Here is a 19,996-nt window from a genome sequence, read left to right on the forward strand (position 1 = left end):
AGTATGTGCCTTTTCATTTTAATTTTTTTTTTCTTTTGTGTGCGTGTCTTCTAATCTTCTTGAATGAAACAATGCAGAAAACAAGATATTGTAATTCCCTATTGTTAATGGCACTGCAATAAATAAGTCCAGGCTTTTTATTTTGCAGACTATACAGAAATACTGGCTTTTATTTACAGACTGCTATGCTCAGCAGGCAAACACGTTCACTTAGATCATATTTAATTTGTTTTGTAGTGTTTTTATCCTCTGTATGGCTTACAAACCAACCTGGTGGTACTCTTCAGTTGGAAACCCAAACGTTTTTGGTTCCAATGTGCAGGTGAGGAAGTTCACACCTGGTGATAACATGCTGGTTTCAGCTTCAGGCTCCTCAGAAACAGGCAGAAAATTCCCAGGGGTTTGAAAGAGATTTAAAATCACTGGGAAGGTGAAGAAGAAAAGAATGTTTCCCCTAAACAAAAGCATCCTGATCACCTGCTCTGGCAGAGGCAACCCCAAGGGCAGTGCAAAGTTCACTCAGTTACAAAAGCCTTTAGTTCAGTGCTCTTTCCAGCACAGCTTTAAAAAAAGAAAACCAAAGAAACCCAAGAGCATGAACTGGGCACTATTTTTGAAGCACAGCATTGCTCAGGTTATCTGCTCAGCACTTCTGCTCTGAAGGAATCCATCACTCCCAGCTCAGCCACCTCCTCCCAGCAGCAGATGTTGGAGAGAAAACAGAGCATAGTGGTGAGGGGGGTGGATTTCTTTTTCTTTTTTCCCTCTCTCCTTTTGACTGATCAAAGACATTTCAGCCCTTACCCAGAGCTTTGGGTTATCCCAGGTCCTGAGGAATGCAGAGCTTTTCCCAAGGGGATCTGATAAGGCTGAGGAGCTCTTCCTCCTGTACCAGGCAGCAGTGGCTCTGCAGGCCCTGCTGAGTGTCACCCCTGACACTGCTCATTCCTGCTGCCAGGTGAAGATGGAGAGAGCCCCAGGGGCTCTGCACTGACTTTTGGGCTCAGCTTTTGCAGAGGAGGCTGCGGAGTTGGGAGCTGGGAGAGGCTGCTTAAATTCCTGACTCCATCCCACAGCCCATCAGCTTTCCTTGCCAACGTTTGTTTTCTCCAGTGTTTACTTTTTCCAGTGTTTTATTTTTAAATGAGGGCAGCCTTTGCTTAAAAGATTATAACAGCAGAGGCTAATCCTGGGAGAGGTTTGTGCTTCTTAATTTTCAGTTTCCTATTTACCCTTTGCTGGTTAAATGTGTTCTCCAGGCAGTTCCTTTAACAACAATAGGAGAAGAAATCAAACACCCAGAAGAGTCACAGGAGGATTTTCTGTCTTAGGAGGCTTTTAATTGATTAGCTCCATGGTGGTGAGCAGCATCCCTTGATGTAGAAAGGATGAGTATTATGGGTTGGCCTGCCACATGATGTGGGCAAGAGTTGCAAGAGGTGTTCTCAGAGCTGGTCCTAAGGCACTGATGTCCAAGGAATGTCACTGAGCCAGAGGTGGTGAGGACATGGGCTTGTCCCCAGACACAAGGACAGGGAGAGGGGAGAGTGAAGACAGAGTCTGCATATTCCAGCTTGGAAAAATGAAGATGTTTCCTCCCTTTTTTCAATGGTGAAGTCGTTGCAGAGGGATCAGAGAGGCTCAAGCCTGTTGTGCTGAGTATCCTGCCTTGTGCTGGAGCTCTGTGCTGGGGCAAGGCCAGCAGAATGCCTGGGCCTTGTTGGTAAGGTGCAGAGAACTCCCTGCCTCTCACCCCCTCAACTCCTGCTGCTGCTGTTCAGTCCATCCCATGGGACACACAAGTCCTAAATTGTCTTTCCAGAGACCGCTGTGGGGCAGTCAGGACCCTTCTGTCACTGAGCTACCACCACCCCAAGTGTTCCCCTTCTGGGGCTGTCACACAGCCCCTTTTCCTGGCCTGCAGCAGTGGGAATGTCCTGAGGAAGTCACTTCACTCTGTCATTACCAAGTTCTCTGGTCCAGCTCAGAAATTCACAATTTCCCTCCTTAAAACTGCTGCCTGAGCTCTGCTACATGTGCTCTGCCCTGCATTTGGGATCTTGCAGGCTAGCCAGGGGTAAATCCATTCCTAATCCCAAAGCAGCAGCTCTGCCTCAGTTGGTAGGACTTAACACCCTGCTAAGATAAACATGCCACTCTTGTGATCTCTGCTTTTGTAAGGAGAGGGCAGGGAGGGGGGTGCTGTAGCTGAACAATGGACTTTTGTATGGCAGGAGCTCTGAAGCCCTCAGAGCCTTTTACTGGAAGCTGCTGGAGTGCACAGTGCCTGTTCCCAGGAGCATGGAGCAGGAATTCCATGCACACACCCATGGTGTGGGCTGGGAGGATGGGGCTGGAGCAGCCCAACCCCTGTACTTTCACCTTTCCTGTTTGGTTCAGGGGTGGCTCTGCTGTTGCTCATCCACCAGACTAAAACACAAACAAGGCTCTGCAATGCTCAGCCAGGCAGGGTTTGACAGGTTTGACACAAAGACTTCCAACCAGTTTGTCTCAAGTGTGGAAATAAATGGGGAAGGAGAAAGGGGTTCAGTCCCAGAGCTGCTCAAAGTGTTTTAGTGCAGACATCCTGGGGTCTGGAGGGGCTCACTCCCCAGTGCCTTCCACCTTTCCTGTGTCCATTGGATGGAACCATGGCTGGAGCATGGTGTAAGAGCAATATTTACCACCCTCTCTCCATGGATGTGAATATCCCTGGCAGATAAAAGGAAAGGGTAGCAGGAGTCTCCTCCTGGAGCCTCGCTGTCCCTACCTGTGCTCTCTGTCACTGAGCACACCCCAGCCCCACAGAGGAGCAGGAGCTTTAAGGCTGTAGAGGTGCAAGCAGAGGCTCTGAGGAGTGAAACACAAAGAAGGGACAGACCTCTACAGGCTGGTGTGCAGTGTGGCATGAGAGAAAGGGGGTTTGGAGGCAAAAAAAATAAAGATCTAATGGAATGTATCAGCATAGGCAATTTTCCTGCTGTACATTTTGATGATAAAACTCCTTCCCTATTTCAAGAGGTACCCCCAGGTGCCCCATGGCAGGAGATGACCTATTTTAACTGGCCTTTTCTGTGGAACAAACTATGGGAAAGCTCCATGACCTCCCCCTGGGGTGACAGAAGTCTCCCCCAGCCTTTAGCAACAGCCACAGCCTTTTCTTCTCCCCCACACATCCCTCCAGTGCAGGCCCACGAGTCTGCACCTCATTGCATTCAATCAAATCAAATTACCTTTTCCAGTGGCTTCCTCTGCTGTGGAATTATGGAGCTGAGAGACCTCTGGGGAACCAGGTCCTGGAGTCCAGCTGGGAATGGTGGCTGCTCTAAACCAGCTTCCCATTTCCTCTTGGTTTTATGGAGAGCAGCAAGCCCTCTGTGCATTTCTAATCTTGCACTGATCTTCAGGGAAACTGCCCCAGTGTGCTCAGGAGGGTTGCAAAACTCCCATCCCATCTTTGTCTGGAAACTCATCTTCATTTTTGTCAGTCCTTCTGTGAGCTTTGAACCAAGAAGCAAGCAGTGTGTAGAAGATGGGAGCCACACAGCCCCACCTGGAATAAGAGTGATCACCCTTTTGTTTCCATTCTTCTTGCACATCCATTTGCCATGAACTGTTAATATTTCATCAGGTAATCCGAGTCCCTCCATCCATGGCACAGGAGCCATTCCATAACTTCAGGGGGTGGTGAGGACCCCACTGCCCCCACTCTGGTGTGCTGGGCACAGGCTGAGGACCAGGAGGTAAAAAGTGACTGAAAAATGTCTGTTACCAATTCCTTGGGAATATTCCTTGGGAATAGTCACTGCATGCAGATAGTTTCAGCCTGGATTTCATCTTTGGAAAATAATCTTTTTTTTTTTCCATTAAGAATCCCTCACAGAGCTGTTCCAGGACCCACTGCAATCCCTGGAATGCTTTGGGAGCTGTACCTTTGGTTCCTTATACACCTGGAGATATGGAGATATCTGCCCCTGGCTTCCCCATGTGAGAGATTTGAGGCTTGGGGAAGGCAGATGAAGCAGATGGAGACTTGAGAGCATTGTTGGACAGCTCTGGAGAATTGTGGAGGAAAAGCTGTCAGAGCAGGAGGCAGGAAATCTCCAAGCAATATCTAATTCCTAACAGACTTTCAAAGGATCTCTGAGAGAAATGGCATTTAGTGTTTGCCACAAGCAGACCAGAGTAGACTAAATATGTCTGTGGCTACTTTAAAGAAAAAATGTCAATATGCTTAAATGTCAGAAATTACAAAAATTATGCTAAACACAGATTCTTCCACGCCAGCCCTCTGGAGATAGATATGGGAGCTTTAATTATTCAGCATTAAAGACAGACTTAATTAAGTTTTATCCTAAACATGCTCTCCCAGAGATAGCTTCTGAAGTGAATATAAGTTCTTTCTTAAACAGCCCAATAGAAGGAAATCCAGAGTACACTACAGAAAATCTCAGCACCTTTCCATTGTGAAGATCTCTGTTCTGCAAGGGAGAAGGAGAAAACAAGGGAGTAAAACCACATTGCACGTGAGAAGGACACCAGTGAGTTCACTGCAGTGGTGAGAGGATAGCAGAGGAACTCCTGACCTGGTTTTCTGGTTACCAAACCCTGAAACAATCAAACCCTGAAACAATCAAACCTTCACATCTTCTCCTCATGATCAGAGGTGGGATGATGATTAAGAGAAGTCCATTGAGGACTCTGTACTGAAGGACCAGAACATGCACGGTGAGGCTTTCAATAACCATGTAAAATTATAGAATTATAGCCCAGTTTGGGTTGGAACAGACCTTTAAAGGTCATCTAGATCTAACAGACCTCTAAAGGTCATCTAAAGGTCATCTAGCAGGGACATCTTCAATTCAATCAGGTTGCTCAGAGCCCCACTCAACCTGACCTTGAATGTTTCTGGGGATGGTGCAAATTCTTCCAGTGTTTCACCATCCTCATTGTTAAAAAAAAAAAAAAAAAAAATGAAGAGAGCTTTCTCTTCCCCAATCTGAACCACCCTCTCATAAGATGGGTGCTCCCTCCCTCTGATCATTTTTGTGGCCCTGGAGCTGCTCCAGCAGGTCCTGTCTGTGCTGAGGATGCAGAATGCAGTGTTCACACTGGGGTCTCACCAGAATTAATGATAATTAATTTGGATTTTCAGCACAAGGCTTTGGGCATAAATAAATGGGTGCCATTTCCTCTGATACCTGCAGCTCCCTTAAGCTGAGAATGTGTTGAGCTTTGAGGCTGTTTTAAACTCTGGCCCCTGAGAAGAACTCTGGTGGCTCTGCCCAGGCAGGGATTTAGGGGTGCACAGGCTGCTTCCCCAGAAGGCCCTTCTGGAATGGAGAGGAATGGTAAAAAAACGTATCAATCCAGCTGTTTGTGGCTGCCTTCAGCTGGAAGAGGAGCTGGAAGGTTTGGAACACAGAGCAGAGATGAAAACCCCTCCAGGAGGAGTCATTTCTTCCTGGTCCTTTGCATTGCTCTTGGGGAACCACCAGGACTTAAATCCCAGGGGCTGAAGTTGTTCAGAGCTTGGTTTTGCAGAGCTCAAGCCTTGCTTGGGGTTGCAAGCATTCTGTTACAAGTCCAGGTCCTGATACAGGCTTTTAATCAATTAGACTTTTAAATCTTCCTCCTTTCTATTGAAATTTTGGGTGTAGGTGCAGAATTCCATCAGAGATCTGCTCAGCCAGAGCTCCTTGGCAGCATGAGTAACCCAGACCTCAGAGAAAGAGCTTCAGATTGCAGCCTGAAGTGTTTGCTGAAATTACAATTCCAAATGGGGAAAAGTCCTTTCATTGCAGCTTTTAAACAGAAGCATGGCTCTCCTAAAGATGTAATCTGCAAGGCATGTCAGAGGTTTTTGACATTTGAAATTATAGCTCCAGTAGAGAAGAGAGGCTGTCAATTTGCAGCTTTGTGCTTTTTCTCCCTTTAAAATGTGAGTAATTTCTTTTAGCCCTCAGTACATCACCAGCATACTGTTTGTGGAGCTGCTTGCATTTAGGAGATGAGAATCAATACATGAACTGTTTACTGGCTGTGAAATTGACTTTTATAATTGAGAGATTGCTGAAAATGAGTGTGTATCTGAAAAAAGCAAAAATCAAACTGCATTGTATTGGATGTTTGCTGCAGAGCAAGTAGATTTATTCTTGGTTTTTTTTGTTTTTTTTTTTTTTTTTTTATAAAAGTCACAGAATCACATAAATGTGGGATGGAAGGGACCACTGGATGTCACCTACTCCACCCTTCCACTCCAGGCAGTGCTGCCACCCAGCACTAAGTCAGCTCAGCCACGATTTTCTTTAGATCAGGTCTCGAAAAACCTCCAAGGATGGAGCCTGGGAATATGTTCCTGTGCTGTGCTGCCCTCCCAGCCAGGAAATGTCTTCCTTTGTGGGGTGCAAAAGCAATCACTCAGGGTTTCTTCTGTTCAATTTTATGTCACTATTAGAAAAATAGGAGAAAAAAGCCATAACTGCACAAACTTCAGAGAACAAGGGTGTGTGTGGGGGAAGTTTCTTTTCCCATTCCAAGGAACAAGAACATTTAACTCTGCTGCAATACTGCTGGGCAGTGGGAGCTTCCCCAGGACAGTTCTGCTGAGGGGTCCCATTCCTTAGAGAAGAAGCTCTGGTGCTGACACTTTTCCAGAGACACTGCTGAGTGATTTGTGTCAGTGCAGTGGGGCTGTGGAAGCTCTCTGGAGAACCAGCTGATACTGAGCACCACGGGCAGGAATGCTCTGGTTGGTCCATGTCAGGGCTTGGAAGGGACCTCTGAAAATCATCGAGTCCAACTCCCCTGCCAGAGCAGGACCAAAATTAGGGCAGGGCACCCAGAAATGCATCCAGACAGAGAAGGAGACTCCACAGCCTCCCTGGACAGCCTGGGCCAGGGCTCTGTAACCTTACAGGAAAGAAATTCTGCCTCACGTAAGGAAAAATTCTTTTCCCTGACAGTAAAGAAATTCTGTGCTCCCTCTTGAATCAATTGCCCCTCATCCTATCACAGGACACGAGTCAGAAGAGCTTTTCCCTTCCTTCTTGATGCCCAGCCCTCATGTATTCGTACAGATTAATTCCATCCCCTCTCAGGCTTCTCCTCTCCAGACTAAAAAGCCCCAGGTAGTCATGAGTCTTGCTTCACTCTTTAATTTTAGGTGCAAACCCCTGCATTTAAGTAGCTTGTTCTTTGGTGGGCTGATAATTTGGAGCTAGATACACAGTTTGGATATCTGCTGTGATTTTTTGTGGGGTTTAAATACTTTTTCTACAGAGTTGCCACTGAGGCCATGAGCAGAGCATTCGGATGTTCCAAGCTCTGCAGGATTGAGGGAATTTCCTCTAAGAAAGCAGAGGCACTGTTTGATTTGCTGCTCAGGTTTGATGCCCTCTTTCTGTGCAGCTGAACTCTTTCCAATCTAAAGTTCCTCAGTACTGAACTTACCTGACACCTGCCCTTTTGACACCTCAGTAGCCTCCAACCCTGGGCTTGCTCAGCATGCTGATTTTCCTCTTTCAGAGGCCAAGAGTCTCAGCTATGTTGTGGCAGATCTTTTGCCCTGTGTCATCTTCCCCTCCTCAGCCTCTGGGCCAGGAGTTGATCAAGAGAGAAGGTGAACACAGCAGACAGAGCTGACCTGTGGGCTTGACCCTGGGAACCTGCTCCTTCAGCACCTGACTGCTCAACAAGACCTGGGCACAGCAAGTTACCAAAGGGAGTTCTGCCTCTGACTTTCTGGTTGGTTGTTGTATTTATGTATTTTTTTTTTTTATGCAGTTTGCACCTTCCCAAGAGAGCTGCAGGGAGCTCTGGAGGAACTCCCCAGGCTCAGTGCTGTGAAAGGAGCTACAGAAGTGCCCTGTGCTGTGCTCCTCATTCCCAGGCATTGAGGGCTTTGGGTCAGAGGGAAGCTAAGAGGGTCTGAGCCCTGGAGGTAGGCACCAATGTCTCAGATACATCCTCATGTAGCTTCTGTCTATCTGCTGCTTTGGGCAGTCCTGCTTTCCTGGCATTACTGATCCTCAGGAAAGTCACTGCTCAGACAAGGGGAACATATTTGTTTGACTTAGGCAACTATCAAAGGGGTGCTTAATGCCCAGGAAAAGAGGAGAAAAAAAATTATTGCATGGGTTCTGCTTATCCTTGGTTTCCCACAAAGCAGTGGGGAATGCTCTACAAATAATTACACTCATCAATACTCAAAGTCTCCTTTACCCAAATTTCCTATTTAAGCAGACATTTAAGATTGCTTTATAAGCAAATAAAATACAAATGATCTCTCCATCCCACATATAAACATGCTAAAGCCTCCTGGGAATGACAGACTGTAATCTGGCTCTGATGCTTGCTCAGGTGCTCCTCAGGGGGAGAGGTTTTACTGAGTGCCTGCAACATTCTTCTGCACCAGGAATTGGAGTTCTCATGACAGGCAGCTTGGTAAATCCAGAGGGGCTGAGGGAGGTGGGCAGAACATCCCCAAAAGCACCCAAAGGTGCATGGGGCTGCCTCTCTCTTCCCCTCCAGAGCTGAGAGCTGGCCACAGGCACTGCTCTCAGGGAGAAGGCTCAGGGTTTGGACTGGGTTTGGAGTAAGAGAAGAACTGAGGATTGTTTGGGTCTCACAGGTCACATCTGTACTGAACCAGTACCTCCTCCTGATGTCAACCTGGTGCTTTCACTGAAGGCAATGAGTCCAGGCTGCTTCATGAAGGCTGAGCCTTCCAGCCTGGATGGCAGTCATCTCAGTCATCTCTGGGGTTTGTGGCTTTGCTTGCTTGATTTGGCATCCAGTAAAAGCCCAAGTGCATTAATGAGACTGTATAAATTGCCTGGAAAAGCAGACATGCCTTACAACCTTCTGCCTTGCTGATGAGTGTGTAGGAGGACTGCTGCTGGTCTATCCAAAATTATTCTGAGAGTATTTTAGACAGGGACAGGAGAAACATCACAGAATCATAGAATGGGTTGGGTTGGAAGGGACCTTAAAGCTCCTCCAGTCCCAACCCCATGGGCAGGGACACCTCCCCCAGCCCAGGGTGCTCCAAGCCCCATCCAACCTGGGCTGAGACCCTGCCAGGGATGGGGCAGCCACAGCTTCTCTGGGCAGCAATTGTCTGACCCCTGGATTCAGCATATTATGAAACCATCAATTCATCCTTTTCTGAGCCCTTTCTTATTCCTGGGGAACCAGAAGCAGAGATCCACAGGAGAACACAAGGCTTTGGAACTCTCAGTGCATCACTTTCATGGTGGCTGGGAGAGGAGACCTAGAGCTGGTCCCTGCTCCAAGTTTTGCTGTTTTCTCTTCACCAGTAGCCAGGATAAAATAAAGTGGATACCCACATCACTGGATTACAGAATCATTCAGGTGCTTACTGGGTTTCCACACACATCTGATAAATCTTCTTTGTAAGGTGTCTTTGTGAAGTGGGAGAGCCAGAGGTGGATCACACACTGAGCATCCTTTAGCAGGAGGAGAGAGAAACTGGTCTGGGGCTCTGCAGGAAGAAGAGGGAACTGAATTTCTTTCTGACAGCCCATGGTATTGGGTACATCTCAACATACATTATTATGCATTATACATACATTATTGTTATATTAGGTACATCTCAACATACCTGGGTAAAGTCTCTGAGGATTCAGGTCCTACAGGAAGCATCCCCTTGCCTCTTATTGCTAATTAGAGGTGTAATCTACTAAATGCAGCCATCTGGGCAGTGACACTGTTTAAAGGACTGTCAGAAGGTGCAGTGTAAAACCAGGTGCTATCCTGGTTATAGAGGCTGTGCTCAATTATGCATCAACTCCATCAATGGGATTTCATGTTTTAAACACCCCTGGCATCCTTTTATGGGTGGATGATTTGGAATCTCAAATGCTAGATAGCATCTTTTACTTTGTTTGGCTACTTCAGATTTAAGTTCTGAGCTACTTGAGTGTTGTGAACTGGGATTACTTTGGGGTTGGTTTTTTTTTTTTCTTTCCTAAACCCCCCAGAACTTCAATTTGCTGCATTAGAGCAGTGATATCAACACAGAAAAAAAAAAAAAAAAAAAGGCAAGGAGAAGGGAGGGGGAGAGGAGGAGGGTGAGCAGGGAAGGAGGGAAGAGAGTCTGTGAGATAGCAGGAGACAAAGCAAAACAAAGGATGAGAAGCCATGTGCTTGCTGTCTGCAGCTAAACCCACTACAGAGGGAGATTTATGCTCCTTAAAGGACAAAGGTGGTGGAGGATCAAACAGCCACAGTTAAATAGAGGCTGCCTGTAAGCCAGCTGTCAAATCAGCAGAGGAAAGACATTCTGGGGTGTCTGTCAGAGAAGTGACCTGAGGGAAAGGCAGATAATTTCAAAATAATTGTATCAGTTTCTGGAAGTGACAAATGGCACCTGTCAGACTGAATGCACTCACCCAAGATGTTCCTCCTTAGTCCCCTCTCCTGTAAAAGGTCCTTTCGTGCTGATTTCCTGGGAGGTTTGTTTTCTCCCAGGGTGAAACTGGGTTACAAACTGTGCATTCTGATAGCTGTTGAAGCAGCAGACTGCAATATTCGGTGTCCAAGCTGCACATGCATGCAGCAGGGTCCTGTTCAGCTGCTGATGAGCTGGAGGAGAATCTCTGCTGCTCTCAGCCCCAGGCTCCCTGAAATGATCTCTCAGTGGCCTCCATTCCCTGTGCTCAGGAGATCACAGGCAGCACTACCAATTCTAACCACTCAAAATCATAGCCAGACCCCTTGCTGTAACTGCTAACATCATCATTCTGTCTCCAAGACAGTAAGAGTTTAAGGACCAGAAGGAAAGGATGTCATCTGCTATTTGGTTTTGGAGAGGGAAGCTTCACTTTTTCTAGTTATGAGGATAACAGCTCACTCTCTTCTTTATAATGAGAGCTGAGATCCTTGCACAGAATTCTAGAAACTAGGACTTCACAAAAATACCAAATAACTTGAGATAGAGGGGGGGAGAGGAGGAAAAAGCTTCCATCAGCATGCTACTTCTTTTTCCAGGCAAAAAAAAAAACCAACAAACCCAAAACAAAAAGAACCAAACAATATAAATAACCCCAAACCTCTCCATCAAGGCTTCTGGTGAGAAGGGTTCTGGTGAGATGGGTATTTTTATAACCCCCTTTTCCTAGCAAGGGGCATGTAGGAAAAATCAGCAGCATTGAGGTGCAATGTGAGAGGGCCCCTGGGGTGTTGTGGTCAGGAAGGGAGAAGGGGGAGAGGTTTCCACCTGCAATCTCCATGTCTGGAGGCTCCCAGGTCTGACTTCACGTGGAGAGGCAGAAGGAGGGACAAACCTGTGAGCAAAATAGGGAAAACTTGGTCCCTGGAAGAAACAGCAGGAAGCAGAAAAGCTTTGGGGACCCAGATAGGGTTTTAAATTCTTGTTTTTTGCAAACCAAGCCAAGCTGACACTCCCCAGCTACTTGGAGTGCTGGAAGTAGCAATGTTGGAAGCCTCCCAGTTGTGGACATCGTGTTCCAGTTACCAAAAATCAGGCTGACACTCCTGACCATGTCCAAACAGTTGGGAAGCCTGAACACAGAGTTATGTGGTCAATTAGTCAAACATAACATTGCAAGACTTCTTGACCTTTCACAACTGGGATGGATTTGCCAAACAGGAAAATAAAAAAAAAAAAAAAAAAGGAATGAAGCAGAACAAGTAATTCAGAAACCCTCTGGGTCTCATCTTGCACCTCCAGCCTCATTTCTGGTCTCCTAGCAGGGTAATTCTGGAGTGTCAGCAGATTTTCAGGGGCCAGGGAAGAATCCTGCACAACTTGCTCTGCCACTTCTTGTGTGAGGGAGAAGAAAGTGGAGTTTTGGCTCCATCTGACACTGGCAGAGATGTCTGTCCTGTCCCTCTCTGCACTGGCCAAGGGCCCCTCCTGGCTGGGTTCTTACCTGACCACTCCTTGTGGTGACAGATGCTCCAAGGTGAGGACATGGGAGCAATTGGATCTCTTTCAGCCCTAAAACTGCAGCACCACAATGATATTTTATTGCTGCTTTGTTTTTCTGTCTTTATTTTCTGGGATTTGCATGTTCTTTCTTGATGGCTGTTATCTTTCCCTCTGGAAATAGTTTGTTGTTGCAAAATGTTTGCAGTGAGGTCCCCAGGGCTGCTCCCCTTGGCCCCTCCTTTGCACCCCTGCAGCCACCTGCCAGGTACTCAAAGAGAGAAAAGATTAAAAAGAAAGAAAAAAAAAAAAAATTAAGTAGCTCATGAATATATGGAGCCCTTCTCTGAATTTTCCCTACACAGAAAACTTGGCTGTCAGTTTGTAGTGGGAGATGACATTTGCACTTTTCCCAGGGGAAAAAAACCCAACAAAATAATAATAATAATTTTATAAAAGTTATGCAAAACCTGGAGGTAGATTCATGGAGAAAACACAGGGCACTAATTTGGAAAGATTTTGAACTGGATGCTCAGATTGGTCTCTGCCTTAAATGAGCACAATTAACATGGGATCAAACCAGAGTGAAAACTGACATCAAAATGCAGATGTGAACTGCATGCCTGAATTTTTTCTCTGCAGAAATTGCTTTGATTTAAGTAATACAGTAGTCTCCTGCTTAGGCATTCAGTGAGAGGGACAGCAGCAGGATCCCCTGGGGAAGGTCCATTTTTAGTTGCCTGGAAAAAAAATATTGCTGACAGAGCCATGAAAGCAGAAGCTTCCATTAAACCTGATAATGCCCAATCAGACAGGTCCTGCTGTGCCCTTACTGACCAGAGCCTGGCTGTGCAAGCTCAGCATTGGCACTGCACCTTTGGGACTGAGGGAAAGGGAGGGAAATGTCCAACCCTGCAGGACTGGAGAGCATCCAGCCCTTCCCACCCTGCTGCTGTCCACACACTGCACTCACCTTCTGCAGCTCCTAAGATTTTCCTGCCCTAGGCAACATTAGAAAGAATTTCTTTCTGGAGAGGGTGCTCAGCCATTGGAATGGGCTGCCCAGGGAAGGGGTGGATTCTCCATCCCTGGAGAATCATCTCAGCCCTGGGGAGGCCACAGCTTGAGTCCTGTGTCCAGTTCTGGGCCCCTCAGCTCAGGAAGGAGATTGAGGTGCTGGAGCAGGTCCAGAGAAGAGCAAGGAGGCTGGGAAGGGATCCAGCACAAGTCCTGTGAGGAAGGGCTGAGGGAGCTGGGGGTGTTGAGGCTGGAGAAGAGGAGGCTCAGGGGAGACCTCATCACTCTCTCCAACTCCCTGAAAGGAGGTTGGAGCCAGGGGGGGGTCAGGCAGATATCAGTGGGACAAGAGGGCACAGACTAAAGAATTTTTTCCTAATATCCAACCTAAACCCCCCCTGGCAGAGCTTTAGCTCTGCCAGGGGGGGTTTAGGTTGGATATTAGGAAAGGATTCTTTGCAGAGAGGGTGCTCAGCCATTGGAATGGGCTGCCCAGGAAAGGGGTGGATTCTCCATCCCTGGAGATATTTCAAAAGAGCCTGGATGTGGCACTCAGTGCCATGGGCTGGGAACCATGGGGGGAGTGGATCAAGGGTTGGACTTGATGAGCTCTGAGGTCCCTTCCAACCCAGCCAATTCTAGGATTCTAGGATTCTATGATCAGCTCAGGGCCTCCAGCCAGCCAAACATTTGGGGTCCCCAGTCCCTTTGTCCTTCTCCAAAGCAAGTCTGAGGAGGCTCAGCCTCTGGAGTCACTGCCCCTGCTAATTACCTGCAGAACTCTGCTTCTCATTTTCTTCAGAAGATCCCAGTGAGCACTGCTGGGCCCCTGGGGCAGCCTTGGGTTTTTTGTCTCCAGCATTTAGTGGTGTAAAGTGAAACCCATAACTTCCACTCTGCAGGTGAAATAGTGAAAGCACAAGTGAGCAGCAGCCTCCACACCACCTCAGCCCAGGCTCTTCTTCAAAGGGGCTTTTGGTACAAGAGTAGCAGGCAGAGCCTTCTCTGAGCTACACTTCCTTCTGGACAATTCTGGAGATACAGCAGTGGGAAGTTTGAAGACAAGGGCAGTTAAGTTTTCATCCTGGTGCCAGAAAAGGCTGAAGGCCACCTCAGAGCTTTATGACCTTCTCTTACAAACTGCATCACAATCAGTATATTTGGGTGAAACTTTGGGCTTTGATTTAATTAGCATTTTTATGGAATGTCTGAACAATGACAAGATCCCCATTAGTTGTGCACATCAGTCCAGGTGTCCTTAAGATGTCTGATTACTCTGGGTGTTTGTTAGGGGACCACAGAGATGGTCAAATGGTTCAACACACCAGGCTGAAAGACTTTTTGAACTTTCTGCTCTGCTCAAATTCTGTTCTTCCCTTTCAAGTGGAAAAATTAAATCAGTGATTAACAAATGTCCATCTGAAATGGGGGGATCTCCCTACAAACTGCAGAGGTTTGCTTTTTGCAGGAAATGTTGTTTCCAGTAATTGAATAGGGAGATATAATTTATTGCTCAGCCACAAGTTTGCACCAATCAGACAATGCTCCTGATTAATGAGATTTTCTGTTTATCACAACACATTGTTCAGGCCAAGGATGATCATTCCCCTTTTTATTTACAGCTTTCCAGGAGGCAAAAGGCTTCTTTGAGCTGGAATTGCTTGGCTTCCCACATCACTGCCAGTCCTGGTTTGGCCAACACCATCTGTCTGGTGGCTGAAGGAGGTGTCCTCTGCTCCTGGGAGGCAGCCAGACCTGCAGGTATGTGCCCACACATGCACCACATCATCTGGTCCTGGGCTCTGCTTGAAAGGGGTAGAATTGTTTTCTTTTAAATTGTGAATTGGGAAAGCAACTCCTGGATTATAGGAGTGAGGTGGTGGCTTTTGGTGTTGTTTTGTTTGTTTGTTTTGTGTGTGTTTTGTTGTTGGATTGGTTTGGGTTGGGTTTGTGTTTTGGTTTGGTTTGCTTTTTTTCTTGTAGATTATTCCAGGATTGGTTTGTGGTTTTGTGGTTGGGTTTAAGAAAATCTTTTCCTAGCGTTTCATGCCCCCAGGTAATGTGATATTGCTTGTTGTGGAGGGAGCCTGGTGAGCTGTAGTGAAGTACAACACTGAAGTGATTGTCCATAATTGTGACTTTTTATGTTTTAAAGCATGAGCCTCGTGGTTGGCAAGAGATAGTGGGCAGCATATTGCCTGTCTCTGAGGATGTTCTCTTGGGATGGAGAAGGTGATCTGTTCAGTTCCTTGCATAACACTGCAGCAGTCTTTGCTGCAGCTCCATCCCCATGGCACAGGGAGAGCTTTCTGTCTGTCCCTGGATTTGTCAGGATCCTTTGGATTCTGGAGCAGGGAAGCGATGAAACTGAAAAGTGAGAGTTCTGGGTTTTTTCTTCCAGTAAGGAATTTGTTATTTTGTGAAGTGGCCTGCTATGTGGTTTGGTAGTCCCAAAATGCAAAGCATTCTCTAAAACCTAAAGAGAAAACCTGATTTTCATGGAAACCCAAAATAACACAAGGTCTGCACCCATGTTAAGGGGCAGGTGAGCCAGGAGCAAGGCTGCCCTTGAGCCTTGCAGGAGCAGAGCAATTCCAGTGCTGGTGGAGCACCTCTTCCTGCCCCTTCCCACTGCCTGCCTCTCAGGGAGCTTTCTGGAGGAAGGGAGGACTCCCTGGTTTGTTTTCTGGGAGCCATGACTCAGCTACAGCTCTGGAAAACAATCAGGTGAGATCAGAGTTTCCTCAAAGCAAGGAGGGAAGAGAGAAGGGAAAAAAAAAAAAAAAAAAAAAAGTGGGTGCATGGGAAGGCTTGCTGGCATGTGTGGAAAAGGTGGAACTCAGTTAAACTAAAGATGGGTAACATTCCCTGCAACATTCCACCTCAGAGTTTAGGCAGGGCCTTTGGAAGTCATAAGGGAGTCTTCCCACTGCTTCCAGGGGCTTTGGGGATCCAATTGTTGGTGTTGTGACATCCATCTGGCTCTGTACCTGTTGCTTTCAGTGGCTGCTGCACAGAACACCTTCCCCTTCCTCTCTCCTCTCCTGAACCTCTTGTAGTTGCAACCCCATCAGCTGAAGCAAAAGAAAGAAGTGGGCCCAGCAGCTCAGTGTTTATTTGCCCACCCTGGTGCTGAGTTTACCTCAGCAAAGGAGTTTGTGCAGAGGAGGTGGCTGGGAAGTTGGGTTAGAGATGAGAAATACCATCTCCCAGCAACCTGGACAGATGCCATCCTTTGCCCACCTCCCAGGGGAAGCAGGGGTGATGCTTGCAGAGTAACTTAGCAGCAAGGTGAAGCCTGCTCCTTCCCATCACACTGCCTGTGTGCAGATTTCCAGATGGAGCTTTATTGTTCTGGGCATCCTGGGCGGGGGAAAAAGCAAAAAAAGCACTATTGGAATCCTATTAATTCTTTAAAAAACAACCCAAATAACTGGGGTTTTATTTTTAATCTCTAAGAAGCAAGAGTCTATGTAAAGGTAGGATCAGTCAGCACTTTAATGTGCCCAAAGTTAGAAATTAATCTTTGTTTTTCCTTAAAGTCAAATAAGCCCTGAGTGGGCCAGGTGGGTGTTACTGGGCTGCTGCTCCTGACTGCCCTGTGCTAAAAGCACTCTGCTGCAGTGATCTACAGATTGATTGTTCTGGCTCTGGAATGCTCTGCTTTGGAATTTTTCATGCTGGTATTTGTGTCTGTCCTTTCTGAGATGCCATTACTTGAGCTTTTATTAAATGCTGCTGAGTTCAGGGCCAGTCCAGCAGCCACTGAAGGAAAAAAGTTTGTCTTTGGATGGGTCCACAGTTCTGATAAAAGGCAAGAGACCTCTGTGAGAGGTGAGGAAACCTGCTGGGACTTCTTTGGGCTCCTGGGTGCTGAGTGTGGAACTGTTTCTGGGAGGTGAGTCAAGCAGCACAGCCCTTCCTCTCACCACACCAGAGGTGAGAGAACAAACAAAATGCTTTTAGGATTAATGCCTGTGCTGTGTCTGGGACAGGCCAGGACAGCACCAGCCTGGCAGGATAAAGAGAAAAAAGCCTTTGCCTCTGGAGTGGAGAGGCTCAGTTCCCTTAGAAGAGACTCCAGGGAAAGCCACATGTACATTGCTTGAAGAGTCTGAGGGGTGGTTTCAGTGAGCACCAAGGACTGACAGTAGAATCACAGAATCAGAGAAAGTGAGGGGTTGGAAGGGACCTCAAAAGGACCATCTGGTCCAACCCCTCTGCCTCCAGCAGTCACACAGGGACACATCCAGGTGGGCTCTGAATGTCTCCAGGGAAGGAGACAAAATAAACATACAGGGATGGCCCTGGGGAACAACTGTGAGGGCCACCTCTGATCTCAGGACTCAGACTCACAAAATGTCAGCTTGGAAGGGACCTCCAGGACCATCTGGTCCAATGCCAGGTGGGAAGGGACCTCAAGGACCACCTGGTCCAATCCTTCTCATATTATTGAGACTTCAGAGTTCCCAAAGGGAAGGCCACAAGCAGGCTGGACACAGATCCAAAAGGCTGTGGCAGAAAGGGAAAAACTTTCAGGTACCTTTTTCATGTAATACCTACCTAGCTTTTTTCATGTGCTCATCTCTGCCCCATCTGAGCTCACAGTTCCAGCCATGGCCTCATTGAGTGCTTCTATTTCACAACCTGCTCCTGAGTATCAGTTGGGTGCAAGGCTGCCAGAGGACATTCCACAGGCAGAGGAGATTGAGTGGAGGGAGGTGAGCAGCCCAGAGCCCAGGTGCACATTTTGTAAACTCTCAGTTGTTCTACTTACAGGGGTGAGTCACAGAAAAACCATCCGACCATCAAATTCACTGTTGGGTGTGTTGGGATTAAAAAAAAAAAAAGAAAAATATCCTTTTACCTTAAATTTCACGTCAAAGTTGCCAATATATTCCAGAAATTTAATTTCAGAAAGAGGAAGAAAATGAAGCATCACCAGCCAGCTAGCTGACACATTGATGTGTGTGTAAACACCACTTGTACAGTCTCATTTGTTGGGTTTTTTAAGTGCCCAAAATATTTTCAATTATTTCTCTGTCAGCTGAGGCTCAGGGACTCCTGCAGATAACAGTGGCTGGGCTGTCCCTGGTGTCTGATCCCAACAAGACACCTTTCACTCCCAGACAGACCTTCCCTGCTGGAGAACACTTCCTAATACTTGTGCCAGAGGTTTTCCAGTGCCTCTTATCCATCTTGCACACAGGAAAAGATCCATCCCTAAAGTGAACAATCCCGAGGAGGTTCTTCTCCCCCAGAACTTCCAGGGTTTCTGTTTCTCCTGGGTTTGTCTCCTGTGATATTTCAGGCAGGGGAAGGGTGGAGTGATGCCTTGGTCGGGGATGTCTTCCAGCTCTTTTCCTCCCCTGTGATGGAAGAATTTTTGCTTGGCCTCCAAGGCTACCAAGGTCTTGCCCAGCCCATTGTAGGTTGAGTTCTCCTGAGTCATGGGCAGCACCAGCTGACACATCTCCTCCAGCTGGCAGGAAACAGCTTCTGCTCAAAGAGACAGAAAGAGGAGAATAAAAGGAGTATCAGCAGTGATAGGTCTCACTTTTCACTTGGTTACTTCTTGGATTAACCTGTTTTAAAAGCCATTAATATCCTGACAGCATTAATGAGGAGCAGCCTGTTTCTTTTAGATGATTAGGAATTCATTCCCTGCTTTGAAGCCATTCTCCCTGCTCTCTGCTGGGTCCTTCAGAGACATCCTGGACAAGACAGACTTCTTCATTCCCACTGCACAGTCCCCATGTAGTTCTGCTGCTTCTTTTTCAGTCTAAACTACACTCCAAGGGAGCACAAAGGCCACAGAAATGCTGCCTAGCCCTGAGACAAGCCAGAAAATAAGTGTCTCCTCCTCAGCCATGCACCACTCTCCATCCATAGGAGTACTGGCCCAGAGCTGACTTGGGAATTCCCTGGAACAGCGATTTTGTTTCATCATTTTTTCACCAGAACCACCTTTTCCCACTGCTACTGCAAAACGTAGCATGAAGAGGCTCCATTTCAGTGATCCAGTGACCCGTGTATAAACCCAGCTTTGTACCAAAATGTTTAAATCACAGTTTTGTGGTCTGAGATGAGCAGTGCTGCAAAAATGCAAAACATCACCAGGTGCTGGTTTTATTTCCTTCCTTTTGAACAGGAAGGAGTGCAACAGTTGTGATAAATAAGAGTGTATTAATTATGCCTTGTGCTGCTAACTGATCAGAAGTCTCAGATGAGCACTTTTTTCCCCTGCAGGACAGAAATTGCAATTTTTCTGTTGAATTTGCCCCTGGAGTATTGCAGGACACCCCTCTACTCCCAGCACCGTGCCTTGTCTCACACCCTGCATCCAGGCAAGGATTTACCTGCCCAGCAAAGCTCAGTCTGCCAGGGCTCTGTGCATCCTCCTGAAGCTAAAAGGATGTGTTTTAAATGCTGAGACACAAAATATTTTCTTTTTCACTTTTTTTCCCTTGGGTGCTCCAGGGTGGTGAAAGGCGAGTGAGCTGCTTTGGGAGGGCTACAAAAACTGCAGTGGTCTCAATTTACTCAGCAGCCTTCAGAACCTGGGGTTTAATTGCAGCAAGGACCAAAACCACCTGGTTGGGATCATCTTGACCTTGCCTGTGTAAAACACTCCAGGCTTACTTTTGTGCTACAAAAGAGCAGAAGAAAAGGGAAGAAAGAAGAAGAAGAAGGGAAGAAAACCTCGAGCACCATCACGCTCCCCCATCACCCCCTTCCCTCTCCCCGGGAAGGTCTCCTTCAGATGCTCATTTGCACCAGCACAACAGGGAGAGAGAAGCCTCCGGGTTCTGCCTGGTTGAAGGAGAATGACAAAGCAGCAAAACGCTGCTGGAGAGGAGGGGAAGCAGGCATGAGCTCACCCCCAGGCAGCGGTATTGGCTGGAGAGGACTGGAGGTGGGGTGGTGGTGGTGCCTCCCAGCCCAGGGAGCACTGGGTTTTTCTCATTAGCTCTTTCTCTCCTTTCCTGCCAGCTGACCCTTTTCATGGATGTCACCTCCGGGCACAGCCTGCCTTTGTGGAAGGCTCTTCTGGAACCTGGGAGG

This window comes from Heliangelus exortis, chromosome 3 (genome assembly GCF_036169615.1).
Source record: "Heliangelus exortis chromosome 3, bHelExo1.hap1, whole genome shotgun sequence".
NCBI lineage: Eukaryota > Metazoa > Chordata > Aves > Apodiformes > Trochilidae > Heliangelus > Heliangelus exortis.